The 26,301-nt window shown below is 48.8% G+C and overlaps 1 long non-coding RNA gene across 2 annotated transcripts in view; it reads right to left on the bottom strand.

The window, feature by feature from the left end:
* Window positions 1-3,987: 3,987 nt before the first annotated feature.
* The window catches only part of LOC142909404 (uncharacterized), a 28,695-nt gene continuing 6,381 nt past the window's right edge, over window positions 3,988-26,301 (bottom strand). Inside the window, exons 2-4 of one of the 2 annotated variants that reach the window (XR_012932320.1) lie at window positions 8,398-8,485; window positions 7,516-7,659; window positions 3,988-5,188 (exon numbers count right to left, since the gene is read on the bottom strand). This is a non-coding gene — a long non-coding RNA (uncharacterized LOC142909404). Of the gene's footprint in view, window positions 5,189-7,515; window positions 7,707-8,397; window positions 8,486-26,301 lie in introns of both variants that reach the window. The other variant, XR_012932319.1, reaches the window with a different exon arrangement.

Raw genomic sequence — 26,301 nt, 5'->3', positions numbered from 1 at the left:
AGGTGAGTGAATGAGTGACTGTGGGTGGCTAGGTGAGTGAGTGACTGTGTGGGTGGCTAGGTGAGTGAATGAGTGACAGTGTCTGTGTGGGTGCGTAGGTGAGTGTGTGTCTGTGTGGGTGGCTAGGTGAGTGAGTGACTGAATGTGTGGGTGGCTAGGTGAGTGAGTGAATGAGTGACTTGAGTGTCTGTGTGGGTGGCTAGGTGAGTGACTGTGTCTGTGTGGGTGGCTAGGTGAGTGAGTGACTGAGTGTGTGGGTGGCTAGGTGAGTGAGTGACTGAGTGTGTGGGTGGCTAGGTGAGTGACTGTGTCTGTGTGGGTGGCTAGGTGAGTGAGTGACTGAGTGTGTGGGTGGCTAGGTGAGTGTGTGAATGAGTGACTGTGTGGGTGGCTAGGTGAGTGACTGTGGGTGGCTAGGTGAGTGACTAAGTGTCTGTGTGGGTGGCTAAGTGAGTGACTGAGTGAATGAGTGAGTGTGTGGGTGGCTAGGTGAGTGAGTGTGTGGGTGGCTAGGTGAGTGACTGTGTGGGTGGCTAGGTGAGTCACTGAGTGAATAAGTGACTGTGTCTGTAGGTGGCTAGGTGAGTGAATGAGTGACTGTCTATGTGGGTGGCTAGGTGAGTGACTGCGTGAATGAGTGACTGTGTGGGTGGCTAGGTGAGTGTCTGGGTGGCTAGATGAGTGACTGAATGACTAAGTGTCTGTATGGTTGGCTAGGTGAGTGACTGAGTGAAAGAGTGACTGAGTGTGTGGGTGGCTAGGTGACTGAGTGTGTGGGTGGCTAGGTGAGTGACTGAGTGAATGAGTGACTGTGTGGGTGGCTAGGTGAGTGACTGAGTGAATGAGTGACTGAGTGTGTGGGTGGCTAGGTGAGTGACTGAGTGAATGAGTGACTGTGTGAGTGTCTAGATGAGTGACTGAGTGAATGAGTGACTGAGTGTGTGGGTGGCTAGGTGAGTGACTGAGTGAATGAGTGACTGTGTGGGTGGCTAGGTGAGTGCGTGAATGAGTGACTGTGTGGGTGGCTAGGTGAGTGACTGTGGGTGGCTAGGTGAGTGACTGAATGAGTGACTAAGTGTCTGTGTGGGTGGCTAAGTGAGTGACTGAGTGAATGAGTGAGTGTGTGGGTGGCTAGGTGAGTGAGTGTGTGGGTGGCTAGGTGAGTGACTGTGTGGGTGGCTAGGTGAGTCACTGAGTGAATAAGTGACTGTGTCTGTAGGTGGCTAGGTGAGTGACTGAGTGAATGAGTGTCTTTGTGGGTGGCTAAGTGAGTGACTGAGTGAATGAGTGACTGAGTGTGTGGGTGGGTAGGTGAGTGTGTGAATGAGTGTGTGGGTGGCTAGATGAATGAGTGACTGAGTGTGTGGGTGGGTAGGTGAGTGTGTGAATGAGTGTGTGGGTGGCTAGATGAATGAGTGACTGAGTGTGTGGGTGGCTAGGTTAGGTGAGTGACTGAGTGTGTGGGTGGCTAGGTGAGTGAATGAGTCACTGTGGGTGGCTAGGTGAGTGAGTGACTGTGTGGGTGGCTAGGTGAGTGAATGAGTGACAGTGTCTGTGTGGGTGCGTAGGTGAGTGTGTGTCTGTGTGGGTGGCTAGGTGAGTGAGTGACTGAATGTGTGGGTGGCTAGGTGAGTGAGTGAATGAGTGACTTGAGTGTCTGTGTGGGTGGCTAGGTGAGTGACTGTGTCTGTGTGGGTGGCTAGGTGAGTGAGTGACTGAGTGTGTGGGTGGCTAGGTGAGTGAGTGACTGAGTGTGTGGGTGGCTAGGTGAGTGACTGTGTCTGTGTGGGTGGCTAGGTGAGTGAGTGACTGAGTGTGTGGGTGGCTAGGTGAGTGGGTGACTGAGTGTGTGGGTGGCTAGGTGAGTGACTGTGTGGGTGGCTAGGTGAGTGAGTGAGTGTGTGGGTGGCTAGGTGAGTGAGTGACTGTGTGCGTGGCTAGGTGACTGTGTGGGTGGCTAGGTGAGTGAGTGACTGTGTGGGTAGCTAGGTGAGTGAGTGAATGAGTGAGTGTGTGGGTGGCTAGGTGAGTGAGTGTGTGGCTAGGTGAGTGACTGTGTGTGTGGGTGGCTAGGTGAGTGAGTGACTGAGTGTGTGGGTGGCTAGGTGAGTGAATGAATGAGTGACTGAGTGTGTGGGTGGCTAGGTGAATGAGTGACTGTGGGTGGCTAGGTGAGTGAGTGACTGTGGGTGGCTAGGTGAGTGAGTGAATGAGTGACTGTGTGTGTGTGGCTAGGTGAGTGAGTGACTGAGTGTGTGGGTGGCTAGGTGAGTGACTGTGTGGGTGGCTAGGTGAGTGACTGAGTGTGTGGGTGGCTAGGTGAGTGACTGTGTGTCTGTGTGGGTGGCTAGGTGAGTGAGTGACTGTGGGTGGCTAGGTGAGTGAGTGAATGAGTGACTGTGTGTGTGTGGCTAGGTGAGTGAGTGACTGAGTGTGTGGGTGGCTAGGTGAGTGACTGTGTGTGGGTGGCTAGCTGAGTGAGTGACTGAGTGTGTGGGTGGCTAGGTGAGTGAGTGACTGAGTGTGTGGGTGGCTAGGTGAGTGAGTGACTGAGTGTGTGGGTGGCTAGGTGAGTGTGTGTCTGTGTGGGTGGCTTATCAGGGACGGGTCCCGTGTGGCCAGTGGTCGAGACCTGTACCTTGGCTGGGTCAGGTCAGACTAGCCTCCCCTAGGACCCCCTTAGCCGGAGGACCCCGAGACCCTAGCCCAGGAATAGGGCGAGTTAGACCGAAGCCGTACCTCCTCAGCTAGCAGCGGGTGAAGGGGCCGTTACCCCTTCAAGTAGAAGGCTGCATTGTATTGTTAAGCACCTTTGTAATAAATAAGCGTTGCCTCTACCGATTCGTCTCTACGCCGTCTTAAAGAACCCACTACACATGTACAGGCATAGCTCTTACGTCTTTAACCATTGAACTTGTTTTAAATATATAAAATGCTCTAAACATTTATCATGTGCACAGTATCGTAATTAAGGCGGGTACTGATACCCCAATGAAGTGCTCATATTTGGTCAGAGGAAAACTAATGCTCATTCGGTAATGCATCTCCATTGGAAGCACGTTATGATGACCTCCTACAGCGCTGTTTCACGAAGTGTTCCGTTTATCAAGAACGCATCCTGAGCGCCATAAGTGGCTCGCATATAACTGAAGGCCGCCTGGGATCAAACTTACAAAATAAGCGGATGAGAGCAGGTTGGTGCGCTTTTGGAAAATGTAACTTGATAATGAAACGCAAGACCCAATCTAGATGTGACTCACTTGCAGCACTCCACTGCCCCTACTCCACCCCCTCCACTCTTTATCTCTCCTCCCTGGCTCCTCACCCCCTCTCTTACCTACATAGCCTCTTGTCACAGCAGCCCTTTTGCCCACTTCAGCAATTGTTTTCTTGCTGTGGTTGTCCCACCTGACGGCGGACGCTTGTTGTGTTGCGCCCGAAATGTCGCGGATTTAATTTATTTTATACCTACTACGTGACTTTACCTAAAGAGCCAAAGAGCGAGGCCCAATGTTTAGAGAGTTCAAGGGTATGTAAAGCAAGGCCAAAGGCACGTAGAGGCACAACCATAAGATAACATAACACGTTCTCCTGCGGAGGGAGCTGGTAGTAGGAACGTTGAGTTGCTCGGTCAATGGCCAGGGTCAACAACGGCGGCACCACCACGTGGTGTGTTCAGCACAATATGCCCGACTGTGAGGGCGGGCACAAGCCGGCGTGAGTAGGTTAAACGTTGAGTTTTATAAGGGCACCACGGGGTGACCAGCCCCTCCCCACTCAGCCTCTCCCTCCCCACCCTCCCCACCCAGCCCCTCCCTCCCCACCCTCCCCACCCAGCCCCTCCCCTCCCCACCCTCTCCACCCAGCCCCACCCCTCCCATTTTTGGATGCACGACGGACGGACACAACAATAATCCCCTGTGGGCTGGTGGTGTAATAACCAGGAGGTTCCTACCAGTATTAACTTTATAACCAAGTGTAAGCCCAGAGTCTCGATGTATTTTATTTCAGTGAGCCCTGGGTCAGCACTCATGAAACATCACGAAAGCACAGCAAGTACAAAGCAATTTTAAAAGCAGTTGCAGTAACAGCTAAGAATATATTAGAATACATTTCACAACATTTTACAATTAACATTGCCGAAAAGGTCTAACTAAAATCTGAAAACTCATACTATCTATGCAACAAATCTGAAAAGCGCTCAAATTTATAACATCCAATTATGGAATTAATAGCTTATTAAAAACCAATAAAATCCTAAGGTTGGGGGTTGACTCAGCCTATGAGACCTCAAGGGCCAATTCAATTAGTACCACTAAGTAGGGAAGTAAACAGTGGTTGTCCTATGGGCCGACTCACACCCATCATTGAAATGTGACATTTCTAACACTGGCTAAGGGCTGTAAACACAACACCCTTGCACATTTAAGCAGGAAATCAACTTTGACTTGACAATTATAAAAACTGAGTGGGCCAGGATCATGTTTAGATGTTATACAAATGTGATATAATTCCATGTGTGGAGGAGCGTTGTGCGTGAAGGATTAGCCAACAATTTGTATTTAAGTTTTGGAACCTGGCATATGAATGTTTCAAGTGCTGGTCTTGTGTAATCCCTCCTGCCAAACACGCACATCTGCACCTCCACAAATGGTGGAGTCCTCCGGCTCGATTCCTCTATAGGGTTTTTTTTCCTCGGCCAGTTTTCTCCCATTACTCTGCACCTCATTAGGCTCAAGTGAAGCCTCAATCCGGTACGAACTCAGAACATGGCAAGGCCAATATGAACCCTGATGACGATCGCCGCTTGTGCTGCGATTGAAATGTCGTAGGTTTTATTTTTATTCATTTCCTTTTATTATTATTATTTCTATTTTACGTGACTTTACCAACAAATCCGTTGTTAATCCGCCATGGGCGTTGTGAACTTCCTACGTTGCTTTTTCTCTCTGTAAATAAACACCCCAGGGCTCATGTCTGACACGACCATTACTGACGCCCTCTAGGGCCTCTGTTGTAGCTGCATGATTGAGTCCAGGGCTTGCCACGAGGTGGCGAGGGCTACCTCTTGTTGTCGAGCTTGTTGCAGCACCGTCGCCATTTCCCCAAACTGCATGGTAAAGCGGATATTGTAGCCTTCGTGACGTGACATGACGGAGGAGCGGATAGCATCGCACACCTGAGACACCTACAGTTGGGGGAGGGGGGGGCGAAAGGGCAATTTTACAAGCAATAATGGAGGGAAATGTTTTCAATTCCTCATATGATCGTGTTTTGTTTTCGTGAAACTGAACACATTTAAAGGAACATTTTGCATCGGTTTGAAACATTCAGGCTGGCCTGCCTCCAATCCACCCTGCGTTTAACCAGGCTGTGTTGTGAGGAACTCACATGTTCTTGAAAGATCTGGACAAAGTCACACCAGTGACTTCCTCAATGAGGCTAGACTGTGTGTTAGCTGGGTCACATAGCCCACATGCCCAGCCACCGCATGCCCAATCAGTTTCTGTCTAGCCAGATAGAAGGGACTGAATGGTCATGGTACAAGCTACAGAACACAGGGGCTGCTGTGGTACAGGAGAATATAAAGCTGATTGGACTTGCCAAGGATTGGTACCAGCGTTGTCAAGATCGGCCTCTGTGGAGGAGGCTCATGAAGGATGCTACTGGGCAGTTGGAGGCAGTCGCTCTGCAAGCATCAATGTAGGGTGGAGGAGCGACGCTCAAGAGTGGAGCAGTGGGCGGCTAAAGCACACAAGTTGGCACAGTGGGGCTCACAGGGCGTGCATCTGCCATTTACCTCGGTCAGCTAACCCACAATGATCTGGGCCTGTCCAATGACCTCTTGCCTTCGAAACGGGCACCATGGATTCAAAGGCGCAAGCTATTTGGTGACATTACCACCAGTTAGTGGCGGAGCGGTGAATGGCGGCTGTTGTTGTTTTTCTTCAGATTTTTTATTTGATAATTTCTGTACTTTCTTTGTTGCTTACTCTTTTGTCAACCTTGGACTCGGGGGATCGATTTTGAATAATGAGACTATCCTGGTCCCTTGAGTTCTCACCTCGTTAAATATTTATTTTAACTGAACTTGAGGGAAACATACATTGTCACGGTAAGTAAATGCGCAACCGGTGGTTCTGTAAGTCAAATGCTCTTGGAGTGTCCCACTGAGTGTTTTTTTGTTGTTAAATAGCTGGAGATAAGAGATCAAGCGAGATGACAGCCAAGCTCCCCCAAGACAGAGATAACGTGCGTGATGTCACGTGGCCTAATAGCCAACGTGAGGAATCCTGCCGTATGGTGAAAGAGTTGTGTCTAGCTCAGACGTGGGCAAAGTGCGGCCCGTTGGGCTTTATAATCCGGCCCGCCGAACTTGTCCAAATATTAAATTTTGATTTAAAGCTTTCGTGACTGCAGTAATTCATATTCTTAGTTTTTTCGGTAAAGTCACGTTGAAGAGAAACAACAAAATAACAAAATATATATAAAACAATAAAAAATTCTCACGACGTTTCGACCAAATATTATTAAATTAAATTTTCCTTCTCCTGTAATGCCCCCATTTCCCCACTAGATGGCGCACTTTGACCGCGAGTTACGACACGTTTTTGTATTTCATCATCTTAGCTCTTTCGGTAAAGTCACGTTGAAGGGAAAAAATAAAATAATGAAATATATATTTCAACATAAGTAAATTACTGCAAACCGACGCACCTGATGACGACCGTTTGTGTTATGGTCGAAACGTCGTGAGAATTTTTATTGTTTTATATATGTTTTATCATTTTGTTTACCTTCAACGTGACTTTACCGAAAGAGCTAAGAATATGAATTACTGCAGTCACGAAAGCTTTAAATCAAAATGTATGTTTTTGTATTGTTTATGTTCGTGCAACTTGTTAAATTGCCTTGCAAACGAATGCTTTGCTATCTGTTAAAGGCCAAATCCTTTCACGTAATGATTTTTAACACGTCCTTTATATTTAGTTCACACAAACACTCCTTCATCCGTCTGTTACTAGCCCGGCCCCTCTGTCAAATTTTAGAACCCACTGTGGCCCGCGAGTCAACAAATTTGCCCACCCCTGGTCTAGCTGGTAAAAAAAACGAGTTTGTTGCTACGTGGGTTACATGGGCGACCACTGGGTATCTGAAGAGCGCACCTCAAGAAAGGTGACTTCTAAGATCTCAACGGAAGTTGCTTACCCAAATGTACAAAAGGGAGATCAAGTCATCAGATTTGAGTCAGTTTTTTTTTTAAGATACAGCATTTCTTTCACATGCAATCATCATTGATGATTTTTGCCAACCGTTTCCTGAAAATGGCCCTCGTTCAATTTTGGTCTGAAGGCTCCCCGTCAGGTTCAGTGTTACAACTCTGAGGCTTGTTTCATAAATCCTTCGCACAGTTTCAAAGCCAGAATGAGGGTGCCTAAGGACCCAGGTGTTAAGCCCCAGAGGCTCAAGAGAGCCAGATTAAGGCGACCCTGGGTCGTAGTAACATCCTCTCACCTCGAATAATAGTGAATTCTGGAACTCGTTCAACATCTCCAAGTCCCTGGCGCGTTTATCGTTAATCTCCTGCACCAGTGCTTCCAGCTCGTTTGTCAGATCGTCAGAGGTGGGCCTGCCCAAGGGTCGAGGCTTCCTCGGCGGCTGGAGATAATTGGGTGGAAGGGTCATAGTTGGTGTTGGAATCGTACCTGGTGTTGGGATTGTGACAGGTGGGAGAGAAAATGTACGGGACACAATGTGATCGTGAATTTCTGTACGGGGAGAATACGATTCAACTAGGGAGCACAATGTCCAATAGTGCAAAACTGTTGGAAATTATACTCCCTGAGAAGGTAATTATACTTCACAAAATGTATACTCCCTGGTCAGGAATACATCTTTTTTTTGTATTGCCTAACTGTCGTCTATGACTTTCTATGGCCCTGATGACCACGATCGCCATCATAACCATCCCCATCACGTGCACCATCGTCATGAACATCATCGCCATCACGATCACCACCATCATCACGATCACCACCATCACCCTCACAATCACCACCATCACCACGACCCTCACGATCACCACCATCACTACCACCCTCACAATCACCATAAAGACCTCCAACCATCACTACCATCATCATGATCACCACCAACCCCATCACGATAACCACCCTCACAATAACCACCCTCACGATCACCACCATTACTACCATCCTCACATTCACCATAACGATCCCCAACCATCACTACCATCATCATGATCACCACCAACCCCATCACGATAACCACCCTCACGATCACCACCATTACCACAATCATTACGATCACCACCCATCACTACCACCCTCACAATCACCACCACCAACCCCATCACGATCACCACAGAGCCATCACCGGCTGTCAGAAGCGGCCTTGCTGCTGCTGCCACCACGGCCAAGTTCGTCACCTGACGTGTCCATGGCGAGGCTCTCCCACTGGCGTCCTTCACCCACAAAGACAAACACCGTCACCATCAAGATTCCCTCTCGATGGCGCAGCTGTCAACCCCTCATCAGTTGCCCCTACCTTACTACGGGCCAATTCAGAACTTAATAAAGTATTAAAGCTTTCGTGACTGCATGAAATTACTCATTGGTTTCTTCGGTAAAGTCACGTATGTAGAAATACAATAAAATTATGTTTAAACAAAAAACAATCACGACGTTTCGATCACAACGCAAGCGATCTTCATCAGGTGGTATGTGCAATCCAAAGGTTGAACACGAAATGTAACACTCTTCTGAAATTCGTGGTCCGCCTGGAAGTGTCTAACTGTGTCGTTGGCCTGACTGGATGTGCTTCACATAATGGTTTTTCAGGTTTGTTGAATTCTCGTCTCTCATCTTTTTGCTGTATTTACCTCCGCGATTTGTTCTTGACACCTGATGAAGATCGCTTGCGTTGTGATCGAAACGTCGTGATTGTGTTTTTTTTGTTTTAATATAATTTTATTGTATTTCTACATACGTGACTTTACCGACAAAACCAATGAGTAATTCAGAACTTATTGATCACCCCTCGGTGCCCCTTATACATCTCAACGTTCATACTACAAAGTCCCATCACGAGTGAGAAACACAAAACATCATGCTAGTCTCCCGGTGCGAGGTTGAGGAGCGATATGCTTGACCATACTTCACAACGTTGGTCAATGTGTACTGACCATACTTCACCACGCTGGTCAATGTGACCTGACCATACTTCACCACGTTGGTCAATGTGAACTGACCATACGTCACCACGCTGGTCAATGTGTACTGACCATACTTCACCACGCTGGTCAATGCGACCTGACCATACTTCACCACGCTGGTCAATGTGGACTGACCATACTTCACCACGCTGGTCAATGTTTACTGACCATACTTCACCACGCTGGTCAATGTTTACTGACCACACTTCACCACGCTGGTCAATGTGTACTGACCATACTTCACCACGCTGGTCAATGTGACCTGACCATACTTCACCACTCTGGTCAATGTGTACTGACCATACTTCACCACCCTAGTCAATGTGTACTGATCATACTTCACCACCCTGGTCAATGTGGACTGACCATACTTCACCACCCTGGTCAATGTGTACTGACCATACTTCACCACGCTGGTCAATGTGGACTGACCATACTTCACCACGCTGGTCAATGTGACCTGACCATACTTCACCACGCTGGTCAATGTGTACTGACCATACTTCACCACGCTGGTCAATGTGTACTGACCATACTTCACCACGCTGGTCAATGTAACCTGACCATACTTCACCACGTTGGTCAATGTGTACTGACCATACTTCACCACGCTGGTCAATGTGTACTGACCATACTTCACCACCCTGGTCAATGTGGACTGACCATACTTCACCACGCTGGTCAATGTGGACTGACCATACTTCACCACCCTGGTCAATGTGGACTGACCATACTTCACCACGCTGGTCAATGTGTACTGACCATACTTCACCACGCTGGTCAATGTTTACTGACCACACTTCACGCTGGTCAATGTGTACTGACCATACTTCACCACGCTGGTCAATGTGACCTGACCATACTTCACCACTCTGGTCAATGTGTACTGACCATACTTCACCACCCTAGTCAATGTGTACTGATCATACTTCACCACCCTGGTCAATGTGGACTGACCATACTTCACCACGCTGGTCAATGTGTACTGACCATACTTCACCACCCTGGTCAATGTGGACTGACCATACTTCACCACGCTGGTCAATGTGGACTGACCATACTTCACCACCCTGGTCAATGTGGACTGACCATACTTCACCACGCTGGTCAATGTGTACTGACCATACTTCACCACGCTGGTCAATGTGTACTGACCATACTTCACCACCCTGGTCAATGTGTACTGACCATACTTCACCACGCTGGTCAATGTGGCCTGACCATACTTCACCACGCTGGTCAATGTGTACTGACCATACTTCACCACGCTGGTCAATGTGTACTGACCATACTTCACCACCCTGGTCAATGTGTACTGACCATACTTCACCACGCTGGTCAATGTGTACTGACCATACTTCACCACGCTGGTCAATGTGTACTGACCATACTTCACCACGCTGGTCAATGTGTACTGACCATACTTCACCACGCTGGTCAATGTGTACTGACCATACTTCACCACGCTGGTCAATGCGACCTGACCATACTTCACCACGCTGGTCAATGTGGACTGACCATACTTCACCACGCTGGTCAATGCGACCTGACCATACTTCACCACGCTGGTCAATGTGTACTGACCATACTTCACCACTCTGGTCAATGTGTACTGATCATACTTCACCACCCTGGTCAATGTGGACTGACCATACTTCACCACCCTGGTCAATGTGACCTGACCATACTTCACCACGCTGGTCAATGCGACCTGACCATACTTCACCACCCTGGTCAATGTGTACTGACCATACTTCACCACGCTGGTCAATGCGACCTGACCATACTTCACCACGCTGGTCAATGTGTACTGACCATACTTCACCACTCTGGTCAATGTGTACTGATCATACTTCACCACCCTGGTCAATGTGGACTGACCATACTTCACCACGCTGGTCAATGTGTACTGACCATACTTCACCACGCTGGTAAATGTGGACTGACCATATTCACCACGCTGGTCAATGTGTACTGACCATACTTCACCACCCTGGTCAATGTGTACTGACCATACTTCACCACGCTGGTCAATGTGGACTGACCATACTTCACCACGCTGGTCAATGTGACCTGACCATACTTCACCACGCTGGTCAATGTGTACTGACCATACTTCACCACGCTGGTCAATGTGTACTGACCATACTTCACCACGCTGGTCAATGTAACCTGACCATACTTCACCACGTTGGTCAATGTGTACTGACCATACTTCACCACGCTGGTCAATGTGTACTGACCATACTTCACCACCCTGGTCAATGTGGACTGACCATACTTCACCACGCTGGTCAATGTGGACTGACCATACTTCACCACCCTGGTCAATGTGGACTGACCATACTTCACCACGCTGGTCAATGTGTACTGACCATACTTCACCACGCTGGTCAATGTGTACTGACCATACTTCACCACCCTGGTCAATGTGTACTGACCATACTTCACCACGCTGGTCAATGTGGACTGACCATACTTCACCACGCTGGTCAATGTGTACTGACCATACTTCACCACGCTGGTCAATGTGTACTGACCATACTTCACCACCCTGGTCAATGTGTACTGACCATACTTCACCACGCTGGTCAATGTGTACTGACCATACTTCACCACGCTGGTCAATGTGTACTGACCATACTTCACCACGCTGGTCAATGTGTACTGACCATACTTCACCACGCTGGTCAATGTGTACTGACCATACTTCACCACGCTGGTCAATGCGACCTGACCATACTTCACCACGCTGGTCAATGTGGACTGACCATACTTCACCACGCTGGTCAATGTGTACTGACCATACTTCACCACGCTGGTCAATGTGTACTGACCATACTTCACCACCCTGGTCAATGTGTACTGACCATACTTCACCACCCTGGTCAATGTGTACTGACCATACTTCACCACGCTGGTCAATGCGACCTGACCATACTTCACCACGCTGGTCAATGTGTACTGACCATACTTCACCACTCTGGTCAATGTGTACTGACCATACTTCACCACGCTGATCAATGTGTACTGACCATACTTCACCACTCTGGTCAATGTGTACTGACCATACTTCACCACGCTGGTCAATGTGTACTGACCATACTTCACGCTGGTCAATGTGACCTGACCATACTTCACCACGCTGGTCAATGGGAACTGACCATACTTCACCACGCTGGTCAATGTGTACTGACCATACTTCACCACGCTGGTCAATGTGTACTGACCATACTTCACCACGCTGGTCAATGTGTACTGACCATACTTCACCACGCTGGTCAATGTGAACTGACCATACTTCACCACGCTGGTCAATGTGTACTGACCATACTTCACCACGCTGGTCAATGTGAACTGACCATACTTCACCACGCTGGTCAATGTGTACTGACCATACTTCACCACGCTGGTCAATGTGTACTGACCATACTTCACCACTCTGGTCAATGTGTACTGACCATACTTCACCACGCTGGTCAATGTGGACTGACCATACTTCACCACGCTGGTCAATGTGACCTGACCATACTTCACCACGCTGGTCAATGTGTACTGACCATACTTCACCACGCTGGTCAATGTGTACTGACCATACTTCACCACGCTGGTCAATGTAACCTGACCATACTTCACCACGTTGGTCAATGTGTACTGACCATACTTCACCACGCTGGTCAATGTGTACTGACCATACTTCACCACCCTGGTCAATGTGGACTGACCATACTTCACCACGCTGGTCAATGTGGACTGACCATACTTCACCACCCTGGTCAATGTGGACTGACCATACTTCACCACGCTGGTCAATGTGTACTGACCATACTTCACCACGCTGGTCAATGTGTACTGACCATACTTCACCACCCTGGTCAATGTGTACTGACCATACTTCACCACGCTGGTCAATGTGGACTGACCATACTTCACCACGCTGGTCAATGTGTACTGACCATACTTCACCACGCTGGTCAATGTGTACTGACCATACTTCACCACCCTGGTCAATGTGTACTGACCATACTTCACCACGCTGGTCAATGTGTACTGACCATACTTCACCACGCTGGTCAATGTGTACTGACCATACTTCACCACGCTGGTCAATGTGTACTGACCATACTTCACCACGCTGGTCAATGTGTACTGACCATACTTCACCACGCTGGTCAATGCGACCTGACCATACTTCACCACGCTGGTCAATGTGGACTGACCATACTTCACCACGCTGGTCAATGTGTACTGACCATACTTCACCACGCTGGTCAATGTGTACTGACCATACTTCACAACCCTGGTCAATGTGTACTGACCATACTTCACCACCCTGGTCAATGTGTACTGACCATACTTCACCACGCTGGTCAATGCGACCTGACCATACTTCACCACGCTGGTCAATGTGTTCTGACCATACTTTACCACTCTGGTCAATGTGTACTGACCATACTTCACCACGCTGGTCAATGTGTACTGACCATACTTCACCACTCTGGTCAATGTGTACTGACCATACTTCACCACGCTGGTCAATGTGTACTGACCATACTTCACGCTGGTCAATGTGACTTGACCATACTTCACCACGCTGGTCAATGGGAACTGACCATACTTCACCACGCTGGTCAATGTGTACTGACCATACTTCACCACGCTGGTCAATGTGTACTGACCATACTTCACCACGCTGGTCAATGTGTACTGACCATACTTCACCACGCTGGTCAATGTGTACTGACCATACTTCACCACGCTGGTCAATGTGAACTGACCATACTTCACCACGCTGGTCAATGAGTACTGACCATACTTCACCACGCTGGTCAATGTGAACTGACCATACTTCACCACGCTGGTCAATGTGTACTGACCATACTTCACCACGCTGGTCAATGTGTACTGACCATACTTCACCACTCTGGTCAATGTGTACTGACCATACTTCACCACGCTGGTCAATGTGTACTGACCATACTTCACGCTGGTCAATGTGACCTGACCATACTTCACCACGCTGGTCAATGGGAACTGACCATACTTCACCACGCTGGTCAATGTGTACTGACCATACTTCACCACGCTGGTCAATGTGTACTGACCATACTTCACCACGCTGGTCAATGTGTACTGACCATACTTCACCACGCTGGTCAATGTGTACTGACCATACTTCACCACGCTGGTCAATGTGAACTGACCATACTTCACCACGCTGGTCAATGTGTACTGACCATACTTCACCACGCTGGTCAATGTGAACTGACCATACTTCACCACGCTGGTCAATGTGTACTGACCATACTTCACCACGCTGGTCAATGTGGACTGACCATACTTCACCACCCTGGTCAATGTGGACTGACCATACTTCACCACGCTGGTCAATGTGTACTGACCATACTTCACCATGCTGGTCAATGTGTACTGACCATACTTCACCACGCTGGTCAATGTGTACTGACCATACTTCACCATGCTGGTCAATGTGACCTGACCATACTTCACCACGCTGGTCAATGTGTACTGACCATACTTCACCACGCTGGTCAATGTGTACTGACCATACTTCACCACGCTGGTCAATGTGTACTGACCATACTTCACCACTCTGGTCAATGCGACCTGACCATACTTCACCACTCTGGTCAATGTGACCTGACCATACTTCACCACGCTGGTCAATGTGTACTGACCATACTTCACCACGCTGGTCAATGTGTACTGACCATACTTCACGCTGGTCAATGTGTACTGACCATACTTCACCACCATGGTCAATGTGGACTGACAATACTTCACCACACTGGTCAATGTGTACTGACCATACTTCACCACCCTGGTCAATGTGTACTGACCATACTTCACCACCCTGGTCAATGTGACCTGACCATACTTCACCACGCTGGTCAATGTGTACTGACCATACCTCACCACGCTGGTCAATGTGTACTGACCATACTTCACCACCCCGGTCAATGTGTACTGACCATACTTCACCACGCTGGTCAATGTGTACTGACCATACTTCACCACCCCGGTCAATGTGTACTGACCATACTTCACCACTCTGGTCAATGTGACCTGACCATACTTCACCACCCTGGTCAATGTGTACTGACCATACTTCACCACCCTGGTCAATGTGACCTGACCATACTTCACCACCCTGGTCAATGTGTACTGACCATACTTACCACCCTGGTCAATGTGTACTGACCATACTTCACCACGCTGGTCAATGTGTACTGACCATACTTCACCACCCTGGTCAATGTGACCTGACCATACTTCACCACGCTGGTCAATGTGACCTGACCATACTTCACCACCCTGGTCAATGTGGACCGACCATACTTCATCACGCTGGTCAATGTGTACTGACCATACTTCACCACCCTGGTCAATGTGACCTGACCATACTTCACCACGCTGGTCAATGTGTACTGACCATACTTCACCACGCTGGTCAATGTGTACTGACCATACTTCACCACCCCGGTCAATGTGTACTGACCATACTTCACCACGCTGGTCAATGTGTACTGACCATACTTCACCACCCTGGTCAATGTGTACTGACCATACTTCACCACCCTGGTCAATGCGTGCTGACCATACTTCACCACTCTGGTCAATGTGTACTGACCATACTTCACCACCATGGTCAATGTGAACTGACCATACTTCACCACGCTGGTCAATGTGTACTGGCCATACTTCACCACGCTGGTCAATGTGTACTGACCATACTTCACCAGGCTGGTCAATGTGACCTGACCGCACTTCACCACGCTGGTCAATGCGACCTGACCATACTTCACCACGCTGGTCAATGTGGACTGACCATACTTCACCACGCTGGTCAATGTGTACTGACCATACTTCACCAACCTGGTCAATGTGTACTGACCATACTTCACCACGCTGGTCAATGTGGACTGACCATACTTCACCACGCTGGTCAATGTGTACTGACCATACTTCACCACGCTGGTCAATGTATACTGACCATACTTCACCACGCTGGTCAATGTGTACTGACCATACTTCACCACCCTGGTCAATGTGGACTGACCATACTTCACCACGCTGGTCAATGTGGACTGACCATACTTCACCACCCTGGTCAATGTGGACTCACCATACTTCACCACGCTGGTCAATGTGTACTGACCATACTTCACAACGCTGGTCAATGTGTACTGACCATACTTCACCACCCTGGTCAATGTGTACTGACCATACTTAACCACTCTGGTCAATGTGTACTGACCATACTTCACCACGCTGGTCAATGTGTACTGGCCATACTTCACCACGCTGGTCAATGTGAACTGACCATACTTCACCACGCTGGTCAATGGGAACTGACCATACTTCACCACGCTGGTCAATGTGTACTGACCATACTTCACCACGCTGGTCTATGTGTACTGACCATACTTCACCACGCTGGTCAATGTGTACTGACCATACTTCACCACGCTGGTCAATGTGTACTGACCATACTTCACCACGCTGGTCAATGTGACCTGACCATACTTCACCACTCTGGTCAATGTGACCTGACCATACTTCACCACGCTGGTCAATGTGTACTGACCATACTTCACCACGCTGGTCAATGTGTACTGACCATACTTCACCACCCTGGTCAACGTGTACTGACCATACTTCACCACTCTGGTCAATGTGACCTGACCATACTTCACCACCCTGGTCAATGTGTACTGACCATACTTCACCACGCTGGTCAATGTGACCTGATCATACTTCACCACGCTGGTCAATGTGACCTGACCATACTTCACCACCCTGGTCAATGTGTACTGACCATACTTCACCACTCTGGTCAATGTGACCTGACCATACTTCACCACCCTGGTCAATGTGTACTGACCATACTTCACCACCCTGGTCAATGTGTACTGACCATACTTCACCACGCTGGTCAATGTGTACTGACCATACTTCACCACCCTGGTCAATGTGACCTGACCATACTTCACCACGCTGGTCAATGTGACCTGACCATACTTCACCACCCTGGTCAATGTGGACCGACCATACTTCACCACGCTGGTCAATGTGTACTGACCATACTTCACCACCCTGGTCAATGTGACCTGACCATACTTCACCACGCTGGTCAATGTGTACTGACCATACGTCACCACGCTGGTCAATGTGTACTGACCATACTTCACCACCCCGGTCAATGTGTACTGACCATACTTCACCACCTTGGTCAATGCGTGCTGACCATACTTCACCACTCTGGTCAATGTGTACTGACCATACTTCACCACCATGGTCAATGTGAACTGACCATACTTCACCAGGCTGGTCAATGTGACCTGACCGCACTTCACCACGCTGGTCAATGCGACCTGACCATACTTCACCACGCTGGTCAATGTGGACTGACCATACTTCACCACGCTGGTCAATGTGTACTGACCATACTTCACCAACCTGGTCAATGTGTACTGACCATACTTCACCACGCTGGTCAATGTGGACTGACCATACTTCACCACGCTGGTCAATGTGTACTGACCATACTTCACCACGCTGGTCAATGTATACTGACCATACTTCACCACGCTGGTCAATGTGTACTGACCATACTTCACCACCCTGGTCAATGTGGACTGACCATACTTCACCACGCTGGTCAATGTGGACTGACCATACTTCACCACCCTGGTCAATGTGGACTCACCATACTTCACCACGCTGGTCAATGTGTACTGACCATACTTCACAACGCTGGTCAATGTGTACTGACCATACTTCACCACCCTGGTCAATGTGTACTGACCATACTTAACCACTCTGGTCAATGTGTACTGACCATACTTCACCACGCTGGTCAATGTGTACTGACCATACTTCACCACGCTGGTCAATGTGAACTGACCATACTTCACCACGCTGGTCAATGGGAACTGACCATACTTCACCACGCTGGTCAATGTGTACTGACCATACTTCACCACGCTGGTCTATGTGTACTGACCATACTTCACCACGCTGGTCAATGTGTACTGACCATACTTCACCACGCTGGTCAATGTGTACTGACCATACTTCACCACGCTGGTCAATGTGTACTGACCATACTTCACCACGCTGGTCAATGTGACCTGACCATACTTCACCACTCTGGTCAATGTGACCTGACCATACTTCACCACGCTGGTCAATGTGTACTGACCATACTTCACCACGCTGGTCAATGTGTACTGACCATACTTCACCACCCTGGTCAACGTGTACTGACCATACTTCACCACTCTGGTCAATGTGACCTGACCATACTTCACCACCCTGGTCAATGTGTACTGACCATACTTCACCACGCTGGTCAATGTGACCTGATCATACTTCACCACGCTGGTCAATGTGACCTGACCATACTTCACCACGCTGGTCAATGTGTACTGACCATACTTCACCACGCTGGTCTATGTGTACTGACCATACTTCACCACGCTGGTCAATGTGTACTGACCATACTTCACCACGCTGGTCAATGTGTACTGACCATACTTCACCACGCTGGTCAATGTGTACTGACCATACTTCACCACGCTGGTCAATGTGACCTGACCATACTTCACCACTCTGGTCAATGTGACCTGACCATACTTCACCACGCTGGTCAATGTGTACTGACCATACTTCACCACGCTGGTCAATGTGTACTGACCATACTTCACCACCCTGGTCAACGTGTACTGACCATACTTCACCACTCTGGTCAATGTGACCTGACCATACTTCACCACCCTGGTCAATGTGTACTGACCATACTTCACCACGCTGGTCAATGTGACCTGATCATACTTCACCACGCTGGTCAATGTGACCCCTGACCATACTTCACCACCCTGGTCAATGTGTACTGACCATACTTCACCACTCTGGTCAATGTGACCTGACCATACTTCACCACCCTGGTCAATGTGTACTGACCATACTTCACCACCCTGGTCAATGTGTACTGACCATACTTCACCACGCTGGTCAATGTGTACTGACCATACTTCACCACCCTGGTCAATGTGACCTGACCATACTTCACCACGCTGGTCAATGTGACCTGACCATACTTCACCACCCTGGTCAATGTGGACCGACCATACTTCACCACGCTGGTCAATGTGTACTGACCATACTTCACCACCCTGGTCAATGTGACCTGACCATACTTCACCACGCTGGTCAATGTGTACTGACCATACGTCACCACGCTGGTCAATGTGTACTGACCATACTTCACCACCCCGGTCAATGTGTACTGACCATACTTCACCACCTTGGTCAATGCGTGCTGACCATACTTCACCACTCTGGTCAATGTGTACTGACCATACTTCACCACCATGGTCAATGTGAACTGACCATACTTCACCAGGCTGGTCAATGTGACCTGACCGCACTTCACCACGCTGGTCAATGCGACCTGACCATACTTCACCACGCTGGTCAATGTGGACTGACCATACTTCACCACGCTGGTCAATGTGTACTGACCATACTTCACCAACCTGGTCAATGTGTACTGACCATACTTCACCACGCTGGTCAATGTGGACTGACCATACTTCACCACGCTGGTCAATGTGTACTGACCATACTTCACCACGCTGGTCAATGTATACTGACCATACTTCACCACGCTGGTCAATGTGTACTGACCATACTTCACCACCCTGGTCAATGTGGACTGACCATACTTCACCACGCTGGTCAATGTGGACTGACCATACTTCACCACCCTGGTCAATGTGGACTCACCATACTTCACCACGCTGGTCAATGTGTACTGACCATACTTCACAACGCTGGTCAATGTGTACTGACCATACTTCACCACCCTGGTCAATGTGTACTGACCATACTTAACCACTCTGGTCAATGTGTACTGACCATACTTCACCACGCTGGTCAATGTGTACTGACCATACTTCACCACGCTGGTCAATGTGAACTGACCATACTTCACCACGCTGGTCAATGGGAACTGACCATACTTCACCACGCTGGTCAATGTGTACTGACCATACTTCACCACGCTGGTCTATGTGTACTGACCATACTTCACCACGCTGGTCAATGTGTACTGACCATACTTCACCACGCTGGTCAATGTGTACTGACCATACTTCACCACGCTGGTCAATGTGTACTGACCATACTTCACCACGCTGGTCAATGTGACCTGACCATACTTCACCACTCTGGTCAATGTGACCTGACCATACTTCACCACGCTGGTCAATGTGTACTGACCATACTTCACCACGCTGGTCAATGTGTACTGACCATACTTCACCACCCTGGTCAACGTGTACTGACCATACTTCACCACTCTGGTCAATGTGACCTGACCATACTTCACCACCCTGGTCAATGTGTACTGACCATACTTCACCACGCTGGTCAATGTGACCTGATCATACTTCACCACGCTGGTCAATGTGACCTGACCATACTTCACCACGCTGGTCAATGTGTACTGACCATACTTCACCACGCTGGTCTATGTGTACTGACCATACTTCACCACGCTGGTCAATGTGTACTGACCATACTTCACCACGCTGGTCAATGTGTACTGACCATACTTCACCACGCTGGTCAATGTGTACTGACCATACTTCACCACGCTGGTCAATGTGACCTGACCATACTTCACCACTCTGGTCAATGTGACCTGACCATACTTCACCACGCTGGTCAATGTGTACTGACCATACTTCACCACGCTGGTCAATGTGTACTGACCATACTTCACCACCCTGGTCAACGTGTACTGACCATACTTCACCACTCTGGTCAATGTGACCTGACCATACTTCACCACCCTGGTCAATGTGTACTGACCATACTTCACCACGCTGGTCAATGTGACCTGATCATACTTCACCACGCTGGTCAATGTGACCTGACCATACTTCACCACCCTGGTCAATGTGTACTGACCATACTTCACCACTCTGGTCAATGTGACCTGACCATACTTCACCACCCTGGTCAATGTGTACTGACCATACTTCACCACCCTGGTCAATGTGTACTGACCATACTTCACCACGCTGGTCAATGTGTACTGACCATACTTCACCACCCTGGTCAATGTGACCTGACCATACTTCACCACGCTGGTCAATGTGTACTGACCATACTTCACCACCCTGGTCAATGTGTACTGACCATACTTCACCACGCTGGTCAATGTGTACTGACCATACTTCACCACCCTGGTCAATGTGACCTGACCATACTTCACCACGCTGGTCAATGTGACCTGACCATACTTCACCACCCTGGTCAATGTGGACCGACCATACTTCACCACGCTGGTCAATGTGTACTGACCATACTTCACCACCCTGGTCAATGTGACCTGACCATACTTCACCACGCTGGTCAATGTGTACTGACCATACGTCACCACGCTGGTCAATGTGTACTGACCATACTTCACCACCCCGGTCAATGTGTACTGACCATACTTCACCACCTTGGTCAATGCGTGCTGACCATACTTCACCACTCTGGTCAATGTGTACTGACCATACTTCACCACCATGGTCAATGTGAACTGACCATACTTCACCAGGCTGGTCAATGTGACCTGACCGCACTTCACCACGCTGGTCAATGCGACCTGACCATACTTCACCACGCTGGTCAATGTGGACTGACCATACTTCACCACGCTGGTCAATGTGTACTGACCATACTTCACCAACCTGGTCAATGTGTACTGACCATACTTCACCACGCTGGTCAATGTGGACTGACCATACTTCACCACGCTGGTCAATGTGTACTGACCATACTTCACCACGCTGGTCAATGTATACTGACCATACTTCACCACGCTGGTCAATGTGTACTGACCATACTTCACCACCCTGGTCAATGTGGACTGACCATACTTCACCACGCTGGTCAATGTGGACTGACCATACTTCACCACCCTGGTCAATGTGGACTCACCATACTTCACCACGCTGGTCAATGTGTACTGACCATACTTCACAACGCTGGTCAATGTGTACTGACCATACTTCACCACCCTGGTCAATGTGTACTGACCATACTTAACCACTCTGGTCAATGTGTACTGACCATACTTCACCACGCTGGTCAATGTGTACTGACCATACTTCACCACGCTGGTCAATGTGAACTGACCATACTTCACCACGCTGGTCAATGGGAACTGACCATACTTCACCACGCTGGTCAATGTGTACTGACCATACTTCACCACGCTGGTCTATGTGTACTGACCATACTTCACCACGCTGGTCAATGTGTACTGACCATACTTCACCACGCTGGTCAATGTGTACTGACCATACTTCACCACGCTGGTCAATGTGTACTGACCATACTTCACCACGCTGGTCAATGTGACCTGACCATACTTCACCACTCTGGTCAATGTGACCTGACCATACTTCACCACGCTGGTCAATGTGTACTGACCATACTTCACCACGCTGGTCAATGTGTACTGACCATACTTCACCACCCTGGTCAACGTGTACTGACCATACTTCACCACTCTGGTCAATGTGACCTGACCATACTTCACCACCCTGGTCAATGTGTACTGACCATACTTCACCACGCTGGTCAATGTGACCTGATCATACTTCACCACGCTGGTCAATGTGACCTGACCATACTTCACCACGCTGGTCAATGTGTACTGACCATACTTCACCACGCTGGTCTATGTGTACTGACCATACTTCACCACGCTGGTCAATGTGTACTGACCATACTTCACCACGCTGGTCAATGTGTACTGACCATACTTCACCACGCTGGTCAATGTGTACTGACCATACTTCACCACGCTGGTCAATGTGACCTGACCATACTTCACCACTCTGGTCAATGTGACCTGACCATACTTCACCACGCTGGTCAATGTGTACTGACCATACTTCACCACGCTGGTCAATGTGTACTGACCATACTTCACCACCCTGGTCAACGTGTACTGACCATACTTCACCACTCTGGTCAATGTGACCTGACCATACTTCACCACCCTGGTCAATGTGTACTGACCATACTTCACCACGCTGGTCAATGTGACCTGATCATACTTCACCACGCTGGTCAATGTGACCTGACCATACTTCACCACCCTGGTCAATGTGTACTGACCATACTTCACCACTCTGGTCAATGTGACCTGACCATACTTCACCACCCTGGTCAATGTGTACTGACCATACTTCACCACCCTGGTCAATGTGTACTGACCATACTTCACCACGCTGGTCAATGTGTACTGACCATACTTCACCACCCTGGTCAATGTGACCTGACCATACTTCACCACGCTGGTCAATGTGACCTGACCATACTTCACCACCCTGGTCAATGTGGACCGACCATACTTCACCACGCTGGTCAATGTGTACTGACCATACTTCACCACCCTGGTCAATGTGACCTGACCATACTTCACCACGCTGGTCAATGTGTACTGACCATACTTCACCACGCTGGTCAATGTGTACTGACCATACTTCACCACCCCGGTCAATGTGTACTGACCATACTTCACCACCTTGGTCAATGCGTGCTGACCATACTTCACCACTCTGGTCAATGTGTACTGACCATACTTCACCACCATGGTCAATGTGAACTGACCATACTTCACCAGGCTGGTCAATGTGACCTGACCGCACTTCACCACGCTGGTCAATGCGACCTGACCATACTTCACCACGCTGGTCAATGTGGACTGACCATACTTCACCACGCTGGTCAATGTGTACTGACCATACTTCACCAACCTGGTCAATGTGTACTGACCATACTTCACCACGCTGGTCAATGTGGACTGACCATACTTCACCACGCTGGTCAATGTGTACTGACCATACTTCACCACGCTGGTCAATGTATACTGACCATACTTCACCACGCTGGTCAATGTGTACTGACCATACTTCACCACCCTGGTCAATGTGGACTGACCATACTTCACCACGCTGGTCAATGTGGACTGACCATACTTCACCACCCTGGTCAATGTGGACTCACCATACTTCACCACGCTGGTCAATGTGTACTGACCATACTTCACAACGCTGGTCAATGTGTACTGACCATACTTCACCACCCTGGTCAATGTGTACTGACCATACTTAACCACTCTGGTCAATGTGTACTGACCATACTTCACCACGCTGGTCAATGTGTACTGACCATACTTCACCACGCTGGTCAATGTGAACTGACCATACTTCACCACGCTGGTCAATGGGAACTGACCATACTTCACCACGCTGGTCAATGTGTACTGACCATACTTCACCACGCTGGTCTATGTGTACTGACCATACTTCACCACGCTGGTCAATGTGTACTGACCATACTTCACCACGCTGGTCAATGTGTACTGACCATACTTCACCACGCTGGTCAATGTGTACTGACCATACTTCACCACGCTGGTCAATGTGACCTGACCATACTTCACCACTCTGGTCAATGTGACCTGACCATACTTCACCACGCTGGTCAATGTGTACTGACCATACTTCACAACGCTGGTCAATGTGTACTGACCATACTTCACAACGCTGGTCAATGTGTACTGACCATACTTCACCACCCTGGTCAATGTGTACTGACCATACTTAACCACTCTGGTCAATGTGTACTGACCATACTTCACCACGCTGGTCAATGTGTACTGACCATACTTCACCACGCTGGTCAATGTGAACTGACCATACTTCACCACGCTGGTCAATGGGAACTGACCATACTTCACCACGCTGGTCAATGTGTACTGACCATACTTCACCACGCTGGTCTATGTGTACTGACCATACTTCACCACGCTGGTCAATGTGTACTGACCATACTTCACCACGCTGGTCAATGTGTACTGACCATACTTCACCACGCTGGTCAATGTGTACTGACCATACTTCACCACGCTGGTCAATGTGACCTGACCATACTTCACCACTCTGGTCAATGTGACCTGACCATACTTCACCACGCTGGTCAATGTGTACTGACCATACTTCACCACGCTGGTCAATGTGTACTGACCATACTTCACCACCCTGGTCAACGTGTACTGACCATACTTCACCACTCTGGTCAATGTGACCTGACCATACTTCACCACCCTGGTCAATGTGTACTGACCATACTTCACCACGCTGGTCAATGTGACCTGATCATACTTCACCACGCTGGTCAATGTGACCTGACCATACTTCACCACGCTGGTCAATGTGTACTGACCATACTTCACCACGCTGGTCTATGTGTACTGACCATACTTCACCACGCTGGTCAATGTGTACTGACCATACTTCACCACGCTGGTCAATGTGTACTGACCATACTTCACCACGCTGGTCAATGTGTACTGACCATACTTCACCACGCTGGTCAATGTGACCTGACCATACTTCACCACTCTGGTCAATGTGACCTGACCATACTTCACCACGCTGGTCAATGTGTACTGACCATACTTCACCACGCTGGTCAATGTGTACTGACCATACTTCACCACCCTGGTCAACGTGTACTGACCATACTTCACCACTCTGGTCAATGTGACCTGACCATACTTCACCACCCTGGTCAATGTGTACTGACCATACTTCACCACGCTGGTCAATGTGACCTGATCATACTTCACCACGCTGGTCAATGTGACCTGACCATACTTCACCACCCTGGTCAATGTGTACTGACCATACTTCACCACTCTGGTCAATGTGACCTGACCATACTTCACCACCCTGGTCAATGTGTACTGACCATACTTCACCACCCTGGTCAATGTGTACTGACCATACTTCACCACGCTGGTCAATGTGTACTGACCATACTTCACCACCCTGGTCAATGTGACCTGACCATACTTCACCACGCTGGTCAATGTGACCTGACCATACTTCACCACCCTGGTCAATGTGGACCGACCATACTTCACCACGCTGGTCAATGTGTACTGACCATACTTCACCACCCTG

Source organism: Petromyzon marinus, unplaced genomic scaffold (assembly GCF_048934315.1).
Source record: "Petromyzon marinus isolate PM22_M1 ecotype Great Lakes invasive population unplaced genomic scaffold, UKy_Petmar_22M1.pri1.0 PM_G_Scaffold_119, whole genome shotgun sequence".
Lineage (NCBI taxonomy): Eukaryota > Metazoa > Chordata > Hyperoartia > Petromyzontiformes > Petromyzontidae > Petromyzon > Petromyzon marinus.
Note: the sequence above shows the minus strand (reverse complement) of the source record. Positions and strands in the feature narration are given on the sequence as shown.